Consider the following 20515-nt stretch of genomic DNA (forward strand, 5'->3'; position numbering starts at 1 on the left):
ATAATTTTATTCTATCATTACATATAGTATGCAATTTAAACAGTTACAGTTTTATAATTGTAATTAAATTATTTACATTAACACTGAAGATGACAATTATTTGTTGCTACATGTAATGTTTAGATGACAGCAAATGTTACACATTTGTCCAGACTTTTTGCAAAGACAACGTTTAGTGTTACATCTAGTCTTACCACAAGCACTACATCCACGTTTTGTGTAAACCTGACCATCACACAAAGAAACTTTACTGACAGCTTTTCTAAAGGATATTTCATTATCATAATTTACAGATTGAATAGCAATAAAGTTACTGTCAGACAGTTCAAACTGATTCCTGGTGTAAAGTCCACGTAGTATTCCATCTTTAATTTCCAGTTGATAACCATGTTCTTTCCAGTAACAACAGTCATAAAACCAACATTGGGAATTGCAACTAACACATTCGCTCCTACATCCACCTCTGTAAAAATTCTTTCTAATAGATTTCTCATCCTGACAGCTTGTTTTGTCATGGAGTCTGATGCAAGCTTTCTTTCATTTCTGATAACCTCTTCATTGTAACACAGATGACAAGTAATAGTATCAGACATGTTTTCTTTTGAACACAGCTCATGTATGTATTGTTGCACAAGTCGAACACTGGATATTCGAAAAACATGGATTTTCACACACGGCACACACATGAACATCTAGTTCTGTTTCCTGAAATTCGGATAGATTCAATGCTGCATTAGGCTGGCTAACCTCGTCATGCTTGTTTGGCTTATCAGAGCTTAACTCATTTGGCTTGTCATTGCTATCTCATCTGGCTTATCAGAGCTTTGAAGATGCTGAATCAGATCTTCCTCAGTCTGTAAAGGGTGCTATAAACAGTTTCGTACTTAAAACTAGGGGTATTTCCCCAGTGAGATTTACATACTGATGGAATTCCCTGCTATTTATATACCACTAAATGAAAAAGTTGATTGTTTTTTATGTTCAATGTGAAAAACATATATTGAAGTTCAATTAAAATGCCACTTTTGTCAAGATTTAAAATAAAAAAAATGTTTTTGTGACTTCCTACTATATGGGAGGCAACTCCATAAACAGCTGATTTTCACCTGTTGCAAAAAGCACTTTGATTTGTCAGGTAAGATAGCTCCTTTCGGAGCAGGCGAACGTAGGCTGAAACTACATTTTCTTAAATCAGCCGGATAAGCTCTTCGAAATGCATATTATAAGAAATCTCAAATATATGCACAGGTTACTGATCCGTGTGTCCAAAGGTGGTCTGTTTTTAAGGTTTTTTAGGGGGAAAATGCCTAATTTCCAGCTGATAACTTGTACCAATTTGCATGTTTAAACGAGAGATGTTGGATTTTTTTTTATTTATTCAGAAAGTTCATAGAATTATCTTTCCATTGATGTATAGATATCTATATAACTATGAATATCTGACTTCTGCATGATGGGTCCACTATTACATGCCCTGTTACAGAATGACGTCACGTAAAAAACTGTTGATTGCACCCAAAGACCCAAGAATCTCTTGAGGTAGTGATGATGACAATAGTCCTATCTTACCATCACAGCCAAACATTGCCTTCATATATTTCATATTTACACAATCTGCCTGAAATTATTTAACAGACCAGGCAATTTGTGAAATTGTCATTAAAAATTTCAGGCATTTTACAAAATGACTAGGTTTTTTTAGGCATTTTGTAAAATGCCTGTCAATTTTAGGCATTTTAGAAAATGCCTAAAACTTCAGTCATTTTACAAAATGCCTAAATTTAGAAAATGCCTGTAACATATATAATAATACCTTTTACATTATAATAAAAATCATAAACATTTATGAATTACATTAATATATATCTTTATTTTCATTCCTTATAAAAATATTTTTTATTGGGGCCGGATCGACTTTACATATGGGCCGGATCGACGTGGGACAGATCGACTTGGGCCGGATCGACGTGGGGCCGGATCGACCCGAAAGCTGCTTAGCATCGATTTGCAGTGTTTTTACTACTAAAAAAACAGGGTAGGAATCTGTTCCCACATGTACATGTATAGGTACCCTGTGTGTCATTTACATTGTTACATGTAGGTTCAATGAGGCCAAACATAATAATACCATGCCAGATTTTTCACTGCCATTTTTGCTTTAAGATAATTAAATGCAAGAACATATTCCTATTATGACAATGTATGACCCACGAAATGCATAAAATTTGCATTAAAGTTTATTTTCATATTTCTTACACAGAACTATAACAGAGAATTAAAAAGCTGTAGATTTTATTTTAATACTATTCTAAATATTGAAGAAGCATGTAGGCACAACAAATGATTTCATTTGGAACCTTTTTCTGCTGTCATCGATAGAACAAAATAAAAGTTTTCATAAAATAAAATGTTTTACCTACCTACCCTATCTAATTTATTTCGGGGTGAAATAGGAAACACACTTTTTATTTATTTTGGCCTCAGATAGTACCCTTATACCATCTTTGATAACATTTTAAAAAAGCGACTCTAGGCTCTAACAACATTACAAGTAAATGAACATACAAAATCCACATGTTTGACTTAAATCCTTAGGAAGCTAATTAGGTAGCGCTTTCCGCATCCGGAAATGTAATCATTTTCCGCACAGTTTTTTTTTAGTAAATATTATAAAAAGTTATCAACATTTGTTTTTAAAATCACAGTCTAACCTGTATATAACGATTTTAAACATAAAAGCACCCCACCACACTGTGTTAATATATGAAAATATTTGTTTCAGCATGAAACCTATTTATTCAAAGTGGGAGTGCATGTTTAAGCACCTGTCCTGATTGATTCAGGGGCCTGTCGTTCAGCAGTTATCGTTTGTTGATGTTGTTCATTGGTATTTTCCCGTTTGGATATATAAATTAGATCGTTGGTTTTCCTGTTCGTATTGTGTACGCTAATAATTTTGGGGTCCTTTATAGCTTGCTGTTTGGTCTGTATCAAAGCCCTGTGTAAAAGGCTGTACTTTGACCTGTGTTTGTTATTATCAGGTTGAGAACAAGCTGCGGGACCGTAGCTCTAAGGTCATTGTGTTATTTTTTGACTATTTGCGAAGGTCCGCAAATAGTCAAAAAATAACATAAGGACCTAAGAGCTACGGTTCCGCAACTAGTTGAGAACAACTCTCCCTCAGACAAGGGGTCATTTTACTGATGTAGAAAAGAAAAGAAATACCAAGGATGTGTATAGTTCATCTATACAAAACCTTTGAAAACTTAGCAGTCAAGGGACTTACTGAAATAAGTGATTTTTAAATCACTTATTAAAGTAGCAAATTCGAGGTTTTGTCACAAATTGGGATTTTGTAGTTTTTTCAAAATTTTAAACACATAGGTTTAAATAACATCTTTTAATTAGTAAATTAAAAACTAGAGGCTCTCAAGAGCCTGTATCGCTCACCTGACTCTACTTGTTTTTTTGAAATCATATAATATTTGGCTACAAAGTAACAACACTTGGCCAGCACCTCATAAGGAAAGGACTATTCATGCTATGTTTGATTTCATTCAATTCCATGGTTCTCTAGAAGAAGACTTTTGTATGCACTTCCCATAGGGTCCTATGTTAAACTAAGTCCCCAGCTGGCGGCCATCTTGGATGATGGATCGGCTACAAAGTAACAACACTTGGTCAGCACCTCATAAGGAACATTCATGCAATGTTGGGTTTCATTCCATTCAGTGGTTCTCTAGAAGAAGTCATTTTTTTGCATTTCCCATAAGGTCCTATGTTAAACTAAGTCCCCAGCTAGCGCTCATCTTGGATGATGGATCGGCTACAAAGTAACAACACTTGGTCAGCACCTGATAAGGAACATTCATGCAATGTTTGGTTTCATTCCATTCAGTGGTTCTCTAGAAGAAGTCATTTGTATGCATTTCCCATAGGGTCCTATGTTAAACTAAGTCCCCCGCTTGCGGCCATCTTGGATTATGGATCGGCTACAAAGTAACAACACTTGGTCAGCACCTCATAAGGAACATTCATGCTATGTTTGGTTTCATTCCATTCAATGGTTCTCTAGAAGAAGTCATTTGTATGCATTTCCCATAGGGTCCTATGTTAAACTAAGTCCCCAGCTGGCAGCCATCTTGGATGATGGATCGTCTACAAAGTAACAACACTTGGTCAGCACCCCATAAGGAACATTCATGCTATGTTTGGTTTTATTCCATTCAGTGGTTCTCTTAAAGAAGTCATTTGTATAAATTTTCCATAGGGTCCCATGTTAAACTAAGTCCCCCACTGGCAGCCATCTTGAATGATGGATCAGCTACAAAGTAACAACACTTGGTTAGCACCTCATAAGGAACATGCATGCTATGTTTGGTTTTATTCCATTCAGTGGTTCTCTAAAAGAAGTCATTTGTATGCATTTCCCATAGGGTCCTATGTTGAACTAATTCCCCCGCTGGCGGCCATCTTGGATGATGGATCGGCTACAAAGTAACAACACTTGGTCAGCACCTCATAAGGAACATTCATGCCATGTTTGGTTCCATTCCATTCAGTGGTTCTCTAGAAGAAGTTCAAAATGTAAATTGTTTACGACGACGACGACGGACGACGACGACGGACGACGGACGCCAAGTGGTGAGAAAAGCTCACTCGGCCCTTCGGGCCAGGTGAGCTAAAAATATAAACTTTTTTCTTCTTTTAAGTAGCAAGGTTTATGACTTTGATGCTATCATTTACCTGAAAATTCTATTTTAGTTGAAAAAATGCTATATAATAATGGCTTTAAATAATGAACTGATACTTTCTTAAAAGATTTTTCACAGCAGTGGGAGTATTTTTCCTGTGAAGTTCAAGGTTTCATCTTTCAGATTATGTAATAAAATTCTACTGTTCGCGATAAAAATTTCACTGTTCTGGGGTGTTGAAATTAGTTGGGGTTATTAAAAGAATGATACTTAAAGAAGTGATTTTTGGGAAGGAAATTGAGGTCTGATACTTAAACAAGTGATTTTTATGTCATTATCCTAGATTCAGTATAAGGTCATCACCTGAAATGACCTGGTCATCCTAGACAACACAGATGTTGGTTCTGATAAGTTTAGAAACATAATTAGTCCCTGGATCATTAGTATTCTATATTTAAAGCTACACTAATATTAAATCACTTCTTCTAGTGATTAATTTGTACTACTTAAATAGGTGATTATTAAAGAAAGACAACTCTAACTTCCAACCTTTATGGAAATAATGTTACTTGAATCAGTGATTTAGAAAATCACTTGTTTAAGTAAGTCCCCTGACTGCTTAGGATTTTGTACTCAAAAAGAGGATCTCGAGTTACATCATATTTTAAACTACTTTTTCTAAAAGAGGGGTCCACTTATTTTGAATAATATTAAACTGTTAAAGTAAATGTGTTAATTTAACATGGTTAAAGTCCAGGAATATTACAAAATTCTTGGACATGTTTTGACCATGTTTTTACGTAGCACCAGCATTCAAAAAAGGGGAAAAATACAAGCCAGAAAATTACCGCCCAATATCATTAACATGTATTTCCTGTAAACTTATGGAGCATATCATCACCAAACACATCATCAACCACCTTGAAAAGAACAATATACTGTATGACCTCCAGCATGGCTTCCGTCAGTCACGATCATGTGAAACTCAAATCATTTCATTCATACAAGAGCTTGCAGCAAATAACAACAATAACACACAAATAGACTTAATTATAATGGACTTTGCCAAAGCATTTGACAAAGTCCCTCATAAAAGACTTCTATACAAACTTAAATATTATGGTATTCAAAAAGAAACACTGAACTGGGTCGCTGCATTTTTAAATGACAGAACACAAACAGTTGTCCTGGATGGAGAGTCATCTGACCTGGCTCCAGTCACCTCAGGTGTCCCTCAAGGCACAGTCCTGGGCCCAGTATTATTCTTGGTATATATCAACGACCTACCAGAATACCTATCATACAGTAAGCTCAGACTGTTTGCCGACGACAGTATCATCTACAAAACCATCAAATCTCAAAGTGACTGTGATGCACTCCAGTTAGATTTAGATGCAGCTGCTAGGTGGGAGCAAGACTGGTTGATGGCTTTCCATCCAGACAAATGCACAGTCCTTACAGTCTCACAGAAGAAAAACCCATTCAAACATGACTATATCCTCCACGATCACAAACTGGAACTTGTCTCTTCAGCTAAATATCTGGGCATTACACTTCAATTGAACCTAAAATGGTCAAAACATACAGACAACATCATAGCTAATGGCAACAAATCTCTGGGCTTCTTAAAAAGAAACTTAAAACATCATGTCAGAACATCAAAACTCAGGCATATCTGGCACTAGTTCGTCCAAAACTGGAATATTCATGTTCAGTGTGGGACCCTCACACAGTTGAACAAACCTCCAAAATCGAGATGGTCCAAAGGCGAGCTGCCAGATATGTCTGTAACAGATACCATAACATCAGTAGCCCGACAGATATGATAAACACCCTAAACTGGCCAACTCTACAGGAAAGAAGAACACGCACAAGATTAATAATGTTCTACAAAATAGTACATCAAATCGTAGCTATACCATCTGCTATTCTCATACCATCAGACAGTAGAACCCGCAAAAACCATAATTATACTTTTAGACACATTTCAACCAAAAAAGATACATATAAATATTCATTTTTTCCATATACCATAACTCAGTGGAACTTATTGCCAATGCAAACAGTCGCTGTCGCCACAGTCGACACGTTTAGAGAACAGCTCACACCAGCTGTTCTCCACAAATTCATCTAACTCATTATTAGCCTATGTACATAGTTTTAATCACATTTTAAAAAAAAGTTAAATTACGCACCTCAAATTTATTTCCATATATTTTTGTCTTTGTTTTTGTAAATATATATATAGGCCACGCTGCGCGCGCAAACAGTAAATAATCTTCAGATCATTGAAGGACTACTGAAAACCTAAAGAAGAAGAAAAGAAGACCATTTAATACCAGATAGATATATATAGTTCTTTGAAAAAATATGAGCCCTTTTGTACAAACAAATATATTATACCTTATATTGATCGATATCCCTCATAAAACATGTAAAAGGGATATCGATATTTATAACATAAAGGGGTTGCCCCAAAACTGATTATGACTTGGATGGAGAATTGTCTCATTGTCAGTCACACATACATAGACCAGATTTAATCATTTCTTGGTGAGCAGGGAAAAAATACCTCAGAAATTAAAGAAAAGTCAAAGTACAAGTGATAATTCAAGTTTTAATATTGTCAAAACCTACTATTTTATGTTTACAAAAAAAATTATAATCGCTCGCCTTTACCATTGTTTACTTTTCAAGCTTCGCCTCAAAAATTTGCAAATTAAATATTTTTATATTTAAATTTTCAAATTGCTCGCTCGCCCCAAATTTTGGAGTCCAAAAATCCGTAGAACAAGAAATTAAATTGGTGTGCTATATAAAATCCAACACCAATTAGTCTCCATCCCAGTACAATTTAAATACATACCTAATACCATCTAAGGAACATAAATTCATACAGCCATTCTCTCCCACAAACTATCATTTATATTCATTTTTTCCTGAACAATAAGGTTGTGGAATTCCCTACCATACCAAGTAGCCTGTAGCCCAGACTTAGAAGCTTTTAAGTATGGTGCAAAACCACATATGTACTGCTAAACCAAACCATGTTTTTATCTATATACAAAATTTAAAAAAAAAAAATGGTTTTTGAAATTATTGTAAATTTGTTTATTTTTTAATTTGTTTCCCTAGTATGTGCCTTCTTGTAATCTTCAACATATTGAAGTTAAGAAGTATTATGTAGATGTAGATGTAGGTGTGGCCTAAATATAATTTTCTATAATTCAGTCAGGGGTATACTACTTGTACAAGTGTATTTTATTTACTTGAAGTAGTAAAAAAAATTATACACATATAAGTAAATTTGCAGGATACTTATAATACAAGTGAATTTTATTTACTTGTATAGGTAAACAAAAATTGGCTTAGTTATGTCCCTTAGGCATTCAGAATTTTTTACTTGTATAAGTAAAAAAATCATCCTTTCTTCTTTTCTTGAATTCTTAAAATTTCTTTGCTCTAATAGAATTTTAAATTGTGTACCCTTTGCAGATGTCTTTACTAATCATTTAAGTGTAATTTCATGGACAATGAAAGTCCCATTTGTCTGTTATCTTCTTAACACTGCTCATTTACAAGCCCCAAAGGAGCAATTTTGGAATGCCTTGCGCAAATATACAAGATCTTTGCTCAATCAGTTTCTTTGATGAATTAATGAGATGAAACATTGAACATGTTGAACTTTAATGAAAAAAATTGAGCAAACCTGGGAAAAATCATTAAAGGCATGATTTTACATCTCAAAACTTAAGGATTTTTATTGGATTTTTCAGAAAATTAAGCGGAGATTATTCAAACATTATTTATTTACTTATATGTGTATATTTTTTTTCACTTCTTCAAGTAAATAAAATACACTTGTACAAGTAGTACCCCTGACCATGCTGACTATAATTTGGAACCCAGTTTGCAGAAAAGGAGTAGGTCCGGTAAGGGCCGATTTTGGCCTCAAATTTCAAGTTCATCTAACGAAAGTTTTTGGACACTTTTTAAACACTTAAGTTAAGTGTCTATTTCAATTGATTCGATTAATTTATGTGAAAGATCTTAACTGATTTGGTCATTAAAAACGCTCTGATTCAAGCTTAAATATGAAAAAATCTATCAAATATGCCAAAAAACGTCACTTTTTAGATGGTTTTTGTCAAAAATGAAAGTGGCCGCATCAGTGTTCATCCTCAACCTTTATATATGTTTTGTATTATCATCAAATTCAACTTACATTTCAATATTATGAATGAACACGAATGCGGCCACTTTCATTTTAGACGGAAACCGTCTAAAAATTGACCAAAATGCTAAAATTGTGAAGATTTCAGTAATTTAGCATGACTTAATTATGCTAGAACGCGATATTTGTGCATTTTATCGTCAAAAACAGTTCATATTTATGTAGCACAAGCATTTTACTTTCCAAAATATAGCTTAAAGATTACATTTTCACAATTTTCTAAAACTGCTATATTTTGGGGCCAAAAAGGGGTCTTAGTGAACCTACTCCTTTATTTTAGCTGTTTACCTAAATTGTGTCCGTCTCAACCAGTGCTATAAATAATAAAACTGTGTGTGCTTGTTTAGATTTTTCATGTGATAGGTGTACGAATTCACAGCTTACTTATGCGGTTTGTCTATAATTTCAGATTTCAGTTAAACCGTCATCCATAGGTGTCGCTGTTGACACTGGATTGTCTCCCTTGTATATTATTGAAGTCTCGCGTTAACTCGAATAATTCAAGCCCTTTCCGTTTCCGATTTTCTCTAGGTTGGTCCCCTCCGTAAAACATTCCAGTATGCCTTCGGAATATACAAAATTAATAAGGGATATTGACCTTTAGTGTGTTTTCCTGGATTTGTGTGCATAGTTTTAGTGCTGTATGGTTTGCTTTCCTAAAATAATATGAGGCAGGCATTACCTGTGAATGGGGACGAAGTCTGTACTATTTTTTTTTATAATTCAAAATACATGGGCTTGTTACAATTGCCGGGTTTACTATCCATACGAACCCGGCCCCTAGGGGTTCGTATGGATAGTAAACCCGGCAATTGTAACAAGCCCCTGTGTTCAAACTGACAAACATGTTGATAAAAGAAACGGAAATACCGTAACGTTTCCGATATTGGTTCTTTTGTTAGGGATTTAGTTGTGACGTTATTTAAGTTATGACGTCATATTAAATGTAAACAAAGAAACGCTGTTACCAGGGGTGCTTTCCATTATGCGGTACGTACCAGCTGAACCCCTCGAACCTGAAATGGAACGCGCCGTACCATACAGTTCGTCTGATTCGTCGATTTCCCCGATCCAATACAGATCCAAGATGGCGGAAAATAGAGTTTAAGAAGAATGTAAACAATTTGCAATTACAGATTACAGAAAAGGAAAGATATATGATGATGTTTCAACGGCACAGAACACTTACGATTTTAAAGGAAACATATAATTACACAACCGAGTTATTTTGGGGGGTTTTCATTTGTGAAAATGCCGCATATTTGTGATTTTCCAGCCCATTCATAAAAGCCCATCCAAATACATGAATGAAAGTAACAGTATTCTCGTCTGCTTGAGATGCAATAAAAATCGTCTTTTTATATCGTTTGTGCACCTTTTTGTTATAAATTTGAGGTGCCATTTGATATGTAAGGATAGATTAATTTTTTCGTCGTTTGAATTCTAATTGTTTCATTGTCGTCTGCACTCTTCTCATCTGACATCTGCCTCCGGTACAGTAGACTGAAGTCAATTCATTTCTTTAAATATATAAGGTATCCATCACTAACAGACAATGCAAGCAGAGGCCATACTAAACTATGAATTTCAAAATTACAGGTTTCAATCTTCATATAGTATGATGAGTTTTTACCATGACAGTAAGTATTAACCCTTTCGGCGCCAAAACGACATTTTTGTCGTTTACCGCTAGCACGCCAAAACGACATTTTTGTCGTTTTTCAGTAGAACATACGAAGCATTAAAAACGTATATAAAAAACTTCATTTGACTGCCGAAACCATATTAGGTTTAAAGAAAAATAATTGACTTTGTTCTGTTATTCAAGAATAAACATAAAATTCTCAAATTATATATTGAATTTTGGGGTTGAAAACTATTTTTGTCTGAGACAATGTGCAACTTTTTACACAATCTATACTCCAATTATAAACTTTGTATGCCTTTATTTATTAAATTAACTGAATGAAATTAGCTCACATGGTTGACTTTAAAAAAAAAGTTGTTATTTTATTTTTAAATTGTAACGTTTATCTGAATGACGTCATCAAAACTGATGCTGTGTGTGACGTTTATGCGTATAAAAGTGGCAGGTACTTGATATTACTGGAAACGTTTTGCAGTAAAACCGTTGAGTTTTTACCAATTTTTACAATGTGAAGTGTTACAGATCGAAAATCATTCGATAATTTGTTTAATAGTTTGTTGTTTATTAATTTATTCAATAAAACTGTTAGTTTAAATTTAGAAGGTTAGCTCTGCAAATATAGTCGGTATATAGAATCCGGGAATATCTCTTTTTAAATGCACTATTTTACTCCTCATATTTCTTGAGAAATTTAGCCATTTGGGGTTGGCTTAAACATGGGTTGACTTCACTAGTTTTAAAAACAACAAATATTTAAGTTATAATAACTTATAATGAATAATTTTGACAATGCCGGTCTTCTAAAATAATTTCTTAAACTTGACCCGGATTTTTGTATTTATCATTCTAATACTTAATTATGGCATACAATCTGCATACTCCGCCTTATGTGTCCATGTGTCTCACTTTGTTGTCAATTCAATATTAGAAATCATATTCAATTTTGAGTTAAGATCGTGTTTTGATTTACCCATCACTTACTGAGTATTTTTGGATTTATTTTTGTCCTTTGTTACTGTGTTGTTTTTTGGGTTTTTTTGTGCTTGGTCCAATTTTGACAAGCTCTTTATAAAAGTTTTTTTTCAATCTGTTCTAATATTAAACTGGTACCCGACATGTCATGATCATCTCATTTTAAATGTTTCACATTGAATTATATAGTGACCAATCGTGCATACAAAAAGAGAGGTAAAAGTTACCAAAGAGATATTCAAACTCAAAAGTCAATGCCATGGCAAAAAAATAATACTAACCAAAAGACAAGTTAAATTTACACAGGCAGAAAAGAATACTAAAGACTGAGCAACATCAACCCAACCAATAACTGGAGGAGATCATATATACATAACTATTGTATAAGGCAGTACGACGACCCGTAGTTTATAGCCTTGTCCCGATGACTTTGGTGGCTATAAGTGAATCATTTGTAACCATACGTACAGCTATCATGACTTATTATAACGAACTCTTCCAAAAATAATACTGGTGCCAAAAGAGAATTCTGAATTGTTTATTTTAACAACCATTATTGTTAAAAAAAACCCAGCTAAAGAATAAAACAATATATAAACACGGACGGCAGTGCATAATTCTATATATACATGTATAAATTACATACAAGCTAATACTAGTACTGACAACTCAAACCCAACACACGCAATTGATATACGAACTTGTTTATATACAGAAGTTAGCATGCAGATCAGTCCATCTGATCCATTAAAATTATTACGCTATTGTCGTCATTTTGAATCGTTACTTAGAAAGACTAAACACGACTGCAATCTAGCTACTTCGTATGACTAAATATGAAAAAGATTAAGATATAATCAAATAGAGCTAAGGAAAAGAGATGAAAATATAAAAACATATAATGAGGCATCTCTTGTAATTCCAATGTTTTTAAATGTTTCCGTTTGGTTTAAAAATCAAATTTTCAACTTGAAAATAAAGGGTCGTCTAAATTTGCGTATTATAATATATTCACTTAAGTCCAATCTTCTATCTAACTATGGATAGGATATGAATGACTACATTTTAACCCGGGACCATTTATCTGTGTCAGTCAACAGCGATGTTTTCCACTCATGTCTGCGAGTTGTTTTATTGTCCCAGTCCAGTCGTTGTTTTCGATAGTATTTGAGTTGGGTTTTTTCTATTGTCTAAGCGGTTGTGTTCGTTAATATCAGACTTCTAAATTTTAATTTAGGAAGTGAATGGTATAACAAATATGTGTAGCCTCCAATAATTTATTCGCAGCCAATTTATACTTTTGCTTTTAGTGTTTGAAATATCGTATAATGCATATTTCTGACTATCTTTTTTTTAGACTGTAAGTTGACCTCTATATATCTTTGTAAATTTGTTTGTGTACTGGAGTTAAAGTCTCATTTTCACTGAGTCATGCCAGACTCAGTGAAAATGAGACTTTAACTGGATGGATCTCTTTTTAAAATTTAGAGAAGGGCTTTTAATGTAAGTCGACCAGTTTGTGATTATATTTGTGCATTTATTAAAATCAAATGCATTACTTGAAGAATCTCAGTAAAAAGGAAAGTACGTTGTCCGTTATTATGATTGGAGTAAACTATTGGTACCAACATTTACCTCTTTTATTTCAAACTTCAAACTAACTGTGTACAATGAAGGAAAATAATTCAAGCATTTAGGGCTATATCGATTTTAACGAAATCCCTAAATAACTCTTGCCAGAAAAATGTGTATTTACGATGAGATAGTTTCTCCTCATTTACGCCAAAATCACACCCAAGAAAAAGGGGTTCATATCAGATTTTCGATGTCAATGATCGCAACAGAAACATAAAATTATTTGAGCGACAGGCCCCATTTAATGACAAAATTGAGGTTAGGTCAGACATGTATTTAGCACAGCAAAGTATTTCTTAAAACTGTATCTTTAATTGTACACTTTTTAGAAATAGTATCTGGTAAAAATCGGCTTACTCTATAAAAAGGTCAAGACAGTTTGAACCACAGGTATTAATACATTAAATTTAGACACCAAGTGCTTCATAAATAAATATTTAGTGAAATTATGAAAATTTGCATGCCGTTGACATGTAAAACATTAATTGACTTAAATTATAGAATACCAAAAAATAAAATAATTTTAGGCTATATAAAAAAGAAGCAAAATGAATGCTATAAATATTCACAACTACATGTACTGGTCTAGTCAGAAAAGTAACATTCTTCAAAACCAAACCGGCAAATCAAAATGAAAGATAAGTCACACAATTGTAATGTTAAAGCAAACTTATTTCAGATTATACATCAGAAAAAAGATAAGTTAGTGTCGTGAAATATTTGCCGCTGAACTATTTATTACTCAATAAGTTGAGACTTATATGATGGTTGAATTATAACAATGGTATATACTGGTATCCCTAATTTTGTGGTGATATGCAAAGATCTGCAAAGTGTTCAGTCGAACTCTTCATCGATGGTGCTTAAGAAAAAAACAGACCCGCGCCAAGTATGAAGAAACTGAGAACACTGCTCGTTTTTTTTTAATCATTCGATGATATCAAATCTTACATTTGATGATGCTTTATAGAGGGCGTAAAGAGAGGGGGTAGGCTCTTATCATAGAGTATAAACATACAATTGATTTTGGTATTTGTAGAACACTGTATACACTTTTTAAAGTATCGCATGAAAAAGTTTCACGAAAGATGCGAGGGGAAAATGCATCAGCTTGAATAGTTCTTATGGTGCGAGTTACACCATGTTCCCCTAACTACACGAAAGAAGGCGAAGTAAAATTGCCATTTAACGATGAACGAACAATTAAAACTTTCTTGCACATTGATCTTTTTACCAATTTCACAAATTACGATGAATAACGACAACCTTTTTTACGGCTGCACGTGGAAAAAAAATGTCAAAACATGTTGCACGAAAATAACCCTTTACATGTACCACCCTCTTTATATCAAAATACAGAAGTTGAGCTATAGTTTCATCAATATATCTTCATTGATAATGATATTCATCATGCTATAAGAATCTTCATTTATTTCCATATTGTCGGGTGTTTTAAATAGTATTCTAGAAAAGAATAAAAAAAAAAAACTCGAATTCTAGCCTGAAAATTAAACAAAAATCACTGGAAATACGCATTCGCTACGTGACCTCAAGTTAATTCAAAGGTGGCCGGATATATGGGAAATTTCCCCGAATATATGAGATGTCCAATTAATCGATTACGGAGGATAGCGTGCATGTGCTTGTACGGTAATGTGTTGACGTTACGTTACGTATAATTTAAATAACGTCATTGAAATATGTATGGCAACGTAATCATGTGAAAAAACAACGTCTCGGCGCTGAAAGGGTTAATAAGGAAAATCATGTTTATATAAATGATTTACCTTAATATTGACAATTTTTTAAACAATGAAATGAATGAGCAAGCTGTCTCCCAGAAAAATATTATTAACCAACTGTTTGTCTAATAACATGATTAGATGATATTGTCAGATCATACATTGTCATAGTCCGAGATTACTCTGACGTCCCACGGCCCCAGCTTGCCTGGCAAAACAGCCGTCGGACGTCAGAGTAATCTCGGACTAACATTGTCATAAACATGAAAAGCAAATGATAAGATTTTGTAAAAACAAACCAACTGAAAGTTTGAATAAAATTAAACCAGTCTGGAGATCGGGCTAATTGTGTAGCATGTAACTTGTTGGTTTATTTTTTCAAATTTTTTTTAATTTCAAACCCATACACAGCCATATTAAACGAACCCTTTTAGGGGTTAACTGAAAAGTAAATTCGACCCTAGCCCGAAGGCCAAACTCTCCATTTAAGTCACAATTTGTAAAAACAAATAAAGATTTAATTATGGTCTTCAACACAGAGTCTTGGCTTAAACTAAACACAAAGCTATTAAAATCCCAAAAATTGACTGTGCCAAACAACAATGAACAATCCAAAGAGGTCAACCAATGGCCTAGATCCGGTCTATATATAACAAACAGAAATCCTTAAAAAAAAACATCAACAAATGATAACCACTGAACGTCAGTAACATGACTTAGGACAGGAAAAAACAAATTTACATGTATGCACCATATTCAATTCCTATAATAACATTCCTTTGATAGAATAATGAAAATACAATTCCTATCAAGTTTTTATTTTATTTAACTATATGTACTGTATGCATTTTACTGTAGTACATTGTAGCTCCATGTATTTTCATCATTAATGTTACATTTTTGATTGGAAATTAAATGAAGGTTGATTTTAAAATGACATGATGTTGTTGTAAATGTAAGCCAATCACAATAACTTGCCATAATGTAATGTAATTTTACGTATGCGAGAAAAAATAGACATTTTTCTAACACATTTGAATTCCATTTTTTATTGTTATTACAAACTATATTTTTTAATGTGTCTCACCTAAACCACCTCACATTTAAAAATATGTATCCTTACATTGTAGATCCAGAGCATCTACAAAAATTAATTAATGAGCAGGGGCATCTTTTGGATAAAGATGGAGTCAACATATTGACAGAACAAGAAAGTTCTGTAGAACAAGAAAAAATTTTGGTTATTGAACCAAGACGTATGTATAGCATTGATGGAGAGACTTATTTGAGATTCTTAATTCTATTTATCTGTATTCTTGTTCTTGTTGTTGCAATTTCTGTCAAACCCAAAACAAAATTTCATGAATAGATAATAAGAAAATACTAAGCAGATGTGCATATCAACAATGATCAACTTAAATTTATAGGAGTAGCACCCCTTTTACCCTTTATTTTTTTTAAATATAATATTACAACAGTATATCATATTCATTCCCCTGAAACTTAAAACAAAACCTTGTAAATGACAAATAAGATCTATGAATATGTGCTTATCTTTAATCATTATAATATAATATAATTATATTCAAAAGCACTTTTAAATACTATATACAATGATATATGAGCTGAGCTTTAACACATTGGCATACATTCATCTTAATACACATGCAATTCGTATTACTATGATTGGACTGGTAATGACCCAAATATACCATAAGTATCACAAGCATGTTCTATTTATTCCTATTAAAACATATTAATATATAGTATTTTTTATTAATTTGTTTATTTAATTCATGGTATTGGTAGTGGCATACTTGTAAATCATGTCCATTACGTCTGATATATCAAAACAGCTGTAAACACTGTAATAAACTATTCCATCACTCAGAAACATATTGATATATTTGTAATCTATTTATACATAAAAATGCTCACAATACATGTACATTTTGTTTAAACTGACAATAATAACATTACAATATAATGGTAAAATAAAAGTAGCTGGTTTGATGCCTGCATGTTGTTTGCTATCCATTTTCACATATATATATACACTTGTACATTTATATACTATATACCTTGTGTAATTTATTATCCTTGTAAAATTAAAAATGCTTTAAAACAAGTTTTATCACAGTCCTTCTTCATTCATTAAAAATTTATGAATATTCAGCAAATATATAACTCTTTTAAAATAAAACTACTAAATACCTTTTGAAATTTATTATCATTGTAGAATTAATAAAAGAGGTTTTATCACAGTCCTTCTTCATTCATTGAAAAATGATGAATATTGAGCAACAAATGCATATATAACAAGGAAACAATATGTACAGTACATACAATAAAAATGTAAATATATCAAGGAAACAATATATATTACAACAACAAATATATATATATAACAAGAAACAATATCATTCTTTTCAAACTGAAGTCCTATAGTTAAAAAAAAATAAAAAAAATAAAACTTATTTCAATAGCTAAATCAGCAAGTACCAGTGTTGGAAAGAAATGTACAGACCAAGAAGTACCATCAACAAGCAAGGCTGCAGAGGAAGAAAATGGTATGTGTTTTTTCTTAACTTGTATCTGTAGATTAAACAGAATGGAAGGGAAAACAGTTAATGTTGGAATTTATTCAAAAGATAAAAAATATATAATGTATATCATAAAGGCTTCATTATTTGTTTACAATCGTAAAGTTTTTTTTGGTCGTATATTGGTATCATGTTGGGGTCGTTGTCCAAAGACATTTGATTTTGCACTCTCACTTCAGTTTAAGTAAATAGAAATCTATAAAATTTTAACACAAGGTTTATGACCACAAAAGATAGGTTTGGATTTATTTTGGGAGTTGTGGTCTAAACAGTTCAGGAATAAGGGACCAAAAGGAGCCAAAATTAAACTTTGTTTGATTTCATAAAAAAATGAATGATTGGGGTTCTTTGATATGCCACATCTAACCATGTATCCAGATTCTTAATTTTTGGTCCTATTTTCCAATTGGTACACATTAAAGTCCAAAGGGTTCAAAATTAAACTTAGCTTGATTTTAACAAAAATTGAATTCTTGGGGTTCTTTGATATGCTGAATCTGAACATAAACTTATAGATTTTTTATTATAATTTAAAATTCCACAGTATTGGGCAATAGCAAAAAATCTTCAATTGCACAGTCTTGTGCAATAGCAAGAAATATTCTATTGCACAGTATTGGGAAATAGCTAGAAATCTTCAGTTGCACAGTATTGTGCAATAGCAAGAAATCTTCAACTGCACAGTATTGCACAATAGCAAGAAATATCTAATTGCACAATATTGCGCAAAAGCAAGAAATTTTCCAGTGCACAGTTTTACCCAATAGCAAGAAATATTAATTTGCACAGTATTGTCCTGTTTTCAAATTGGTCTAAATGAAGGTCCAAAGGGTTGACATTAAAGTTTTTTTTATTGCAAAAAAAATTTGAATATATGGGGTCCTTCAGTATGCTGAATCCAGAATCCAACCATTTATTTAGATTTTTAATATTTGGGCCCCGTTAAAAAATTGGTCCACATTGAGGTCTAAAGTGTCTAAAATTTAACATTATTTGATTTCATCAAATTTTGAATCACTTCCATGAGGAAAATAAGAAAAAACACAATAAACTTTGTTGTAATGACAATACATATAATGCATACAACTAATAACTGAGTCATTTCACTAAATAACCCATTTGTTGAAAAAATAACTGGAATAACCTTTTTGTGCAGATACAGCATAAAGCAACCAAAAATCAAAACCAATTTGTAAAGTTCTCATTGCTTGAGATTTTTTTTTTTTTTTATGAATATTACTTAACTTGAACTACATTTTTGCCTTGTAGTTTTTATAGGTATATCTGGGTACGAATACGAATACTATATTTCTCATAAAACTACAATTACATAGTTATAGAGAACATACATAAATATAACTATAAGGTACAATTTTTACAAGCATGTGTGAACAACACAACGAAATAAACTTGGATGGACTAACTTTAACATTTATAACTTTAATAAATTTACATAGTTTTTCTAATATTACAATATTACATAAATATAACAGTTGATCAAATTCATAGATATTACAGTTTGACCAGCAGTATGAAGGTAAACATTTTTCTTTCAAACATAAAAAATCCACAATTCATAATATAATGGTACTCATCACCAATGTCGTTTGAGTCACAGAGACAGCAGAACTACATAACCTCAAAAGGGCAATACTGTAATTGTTTATTTCATCCCCAATCAGCTTAACAGATGAAAGTTGTCAAAAGGTAAATGAAAACTAATCCAACATTTTAACAAAAAGAAATATTTCTATAACAGTCCACATAATCTTGATTTGAAATAATACATATAATTTAACATGTAAAGTAAGTAAAATGGTACATAATTTCAGAAAAATATATCTGGGATGACTGCAGCATCAAGAGGCTCATCGAATATAGAAAAGAGCATTCCAACAAATTTGAGGAGGGGAGATTAACTAAGAAGGCAGTGTGGGAAATCATTGCTATAAAGTTTAATGCTACAAGCGATGAACAAGCTAAAACTGTCACTTGGATTCAACTGAAATCCAAGTGGCAGAAGCTTGAATCAAAGTTCAAACAGGTGGAGGATAAAAATCGAAAGAGTGGAGAAGGAACACATAACTTCAAATACATGGAGGAAATGGAAGAAGCTGTTGGGGACAACCCCAACATCCGTCCAGCTAAGACCATTTCCTCCATGGATTTGAGTGTTGAAAAAGACAAAGTGCAAAAAGAGGGAAAAGGGAAGCAACCCCGTAAGAGAAAAGCTAATGAACTAACAGAATCTTTGGGGGAAATGAAGAGGGAGAGAGAGGATAGGTATGAGAGGTTTGAGAGTATGGTGAAGGAGATAAATAAAAAGAGGTGTGACTTAATGAGAGAGTTTATAAATGTGTTTAAGAATAGTTGCAATAAATGAGAAACCAAGGATTTTTTCAACATTTAATCCAATAAAACTTGATGCAGCTTCAATAATTTTTCAATATAATAATTTGACAAGTTAGAACTTTTGCAAAGTTAAACAGCTTTAATGTATAGAAATAAGTTTTGAAAAAATTAAACGTACATAAAAATTTTCTTCTGCAAATTTTGTTGATATAATGCTTTATTATGATAAACTCTGAGAGAACACTCTCTTCCTCTTCCTATAAAAGAAAAAACAAAATTTTACTTGTTCATATATTGTATAAGATGATTGAAACTTACTTTCAAATTTTTTCTTCAAACGTTATAAACATTTTTATTGCAATTAGGAATTATAACACCAGATAAATAAATATTCTCCCACATCATGCACATATAACTATATTTTTATTGGATTAAATGTTGTTTTGTTAGTTCATTAGCTTTTCATATTCAATTACCACTACCATATTATGAAATTAAATTTCAAATTTGTTTTATCTTCTGCACGAAATATAATATTCCGGAAAAAAAACCCCAGTTTTCCCTTTTCCTTGTGATATTTATTTTAACATTAGAAATTGTATTCATTATTCAAATTGTAACTGATAGTTTACACG

The 20515-nt window shown here is 32.5% G+C and overlaps 1 protein-coding gene and 1 long non-coding RNA gene across 2 annotated transcripts in view; one reads left to right on the plus strand and one right to left on the minus strand.

Annotated features, from left to right (window-relative positions):
• Positions 1-9363, minus strand: part of LOC143076561 (uncharacterized) — a 105732-nt gene extending 96369 nt beyond the window's left edge. Inside the window, exon 1 of the mRNA XM_076252387.1 lies at positions 9217-9363. The gene's annotated coding sequence lies outside the window, so the exon portion shown is untranslated. The remainder of the gene's footprint in view (positions 1-9216) is intronic.
• Positions 9364-16066: 6703 nt separating this feature from the next.
• On the plus strand, positions 16067-19838 carry LOC143076562 (uncharacterized). The gene is made up of 3 exons (XR_012978694.1): positions 16067-16181; positions 17412-17495; positions 19361-19838. It is a non-coding gene; the product is annotated as an uncharacterized LOC143076562 (long non-coding RNA).
• The last annotated feature ends 677 nt before the right edge of the window (positions 19839-20515 follow it).

Source organism: Mytilus galloprovincialis, chromosome 5 (assembly GCF_965363235.1).
Source record: "Mytilus galloprovincialis chromosome 5, xbMytGall1.hap1.1, whole genome shotgun sequence".
Lineage (NCBI taxonomy): Eukaryota > Metazoa > Mollusca > Bivalvia > Mytilida > Mytilidae > Mytilus > Mytilus galloprovincialis.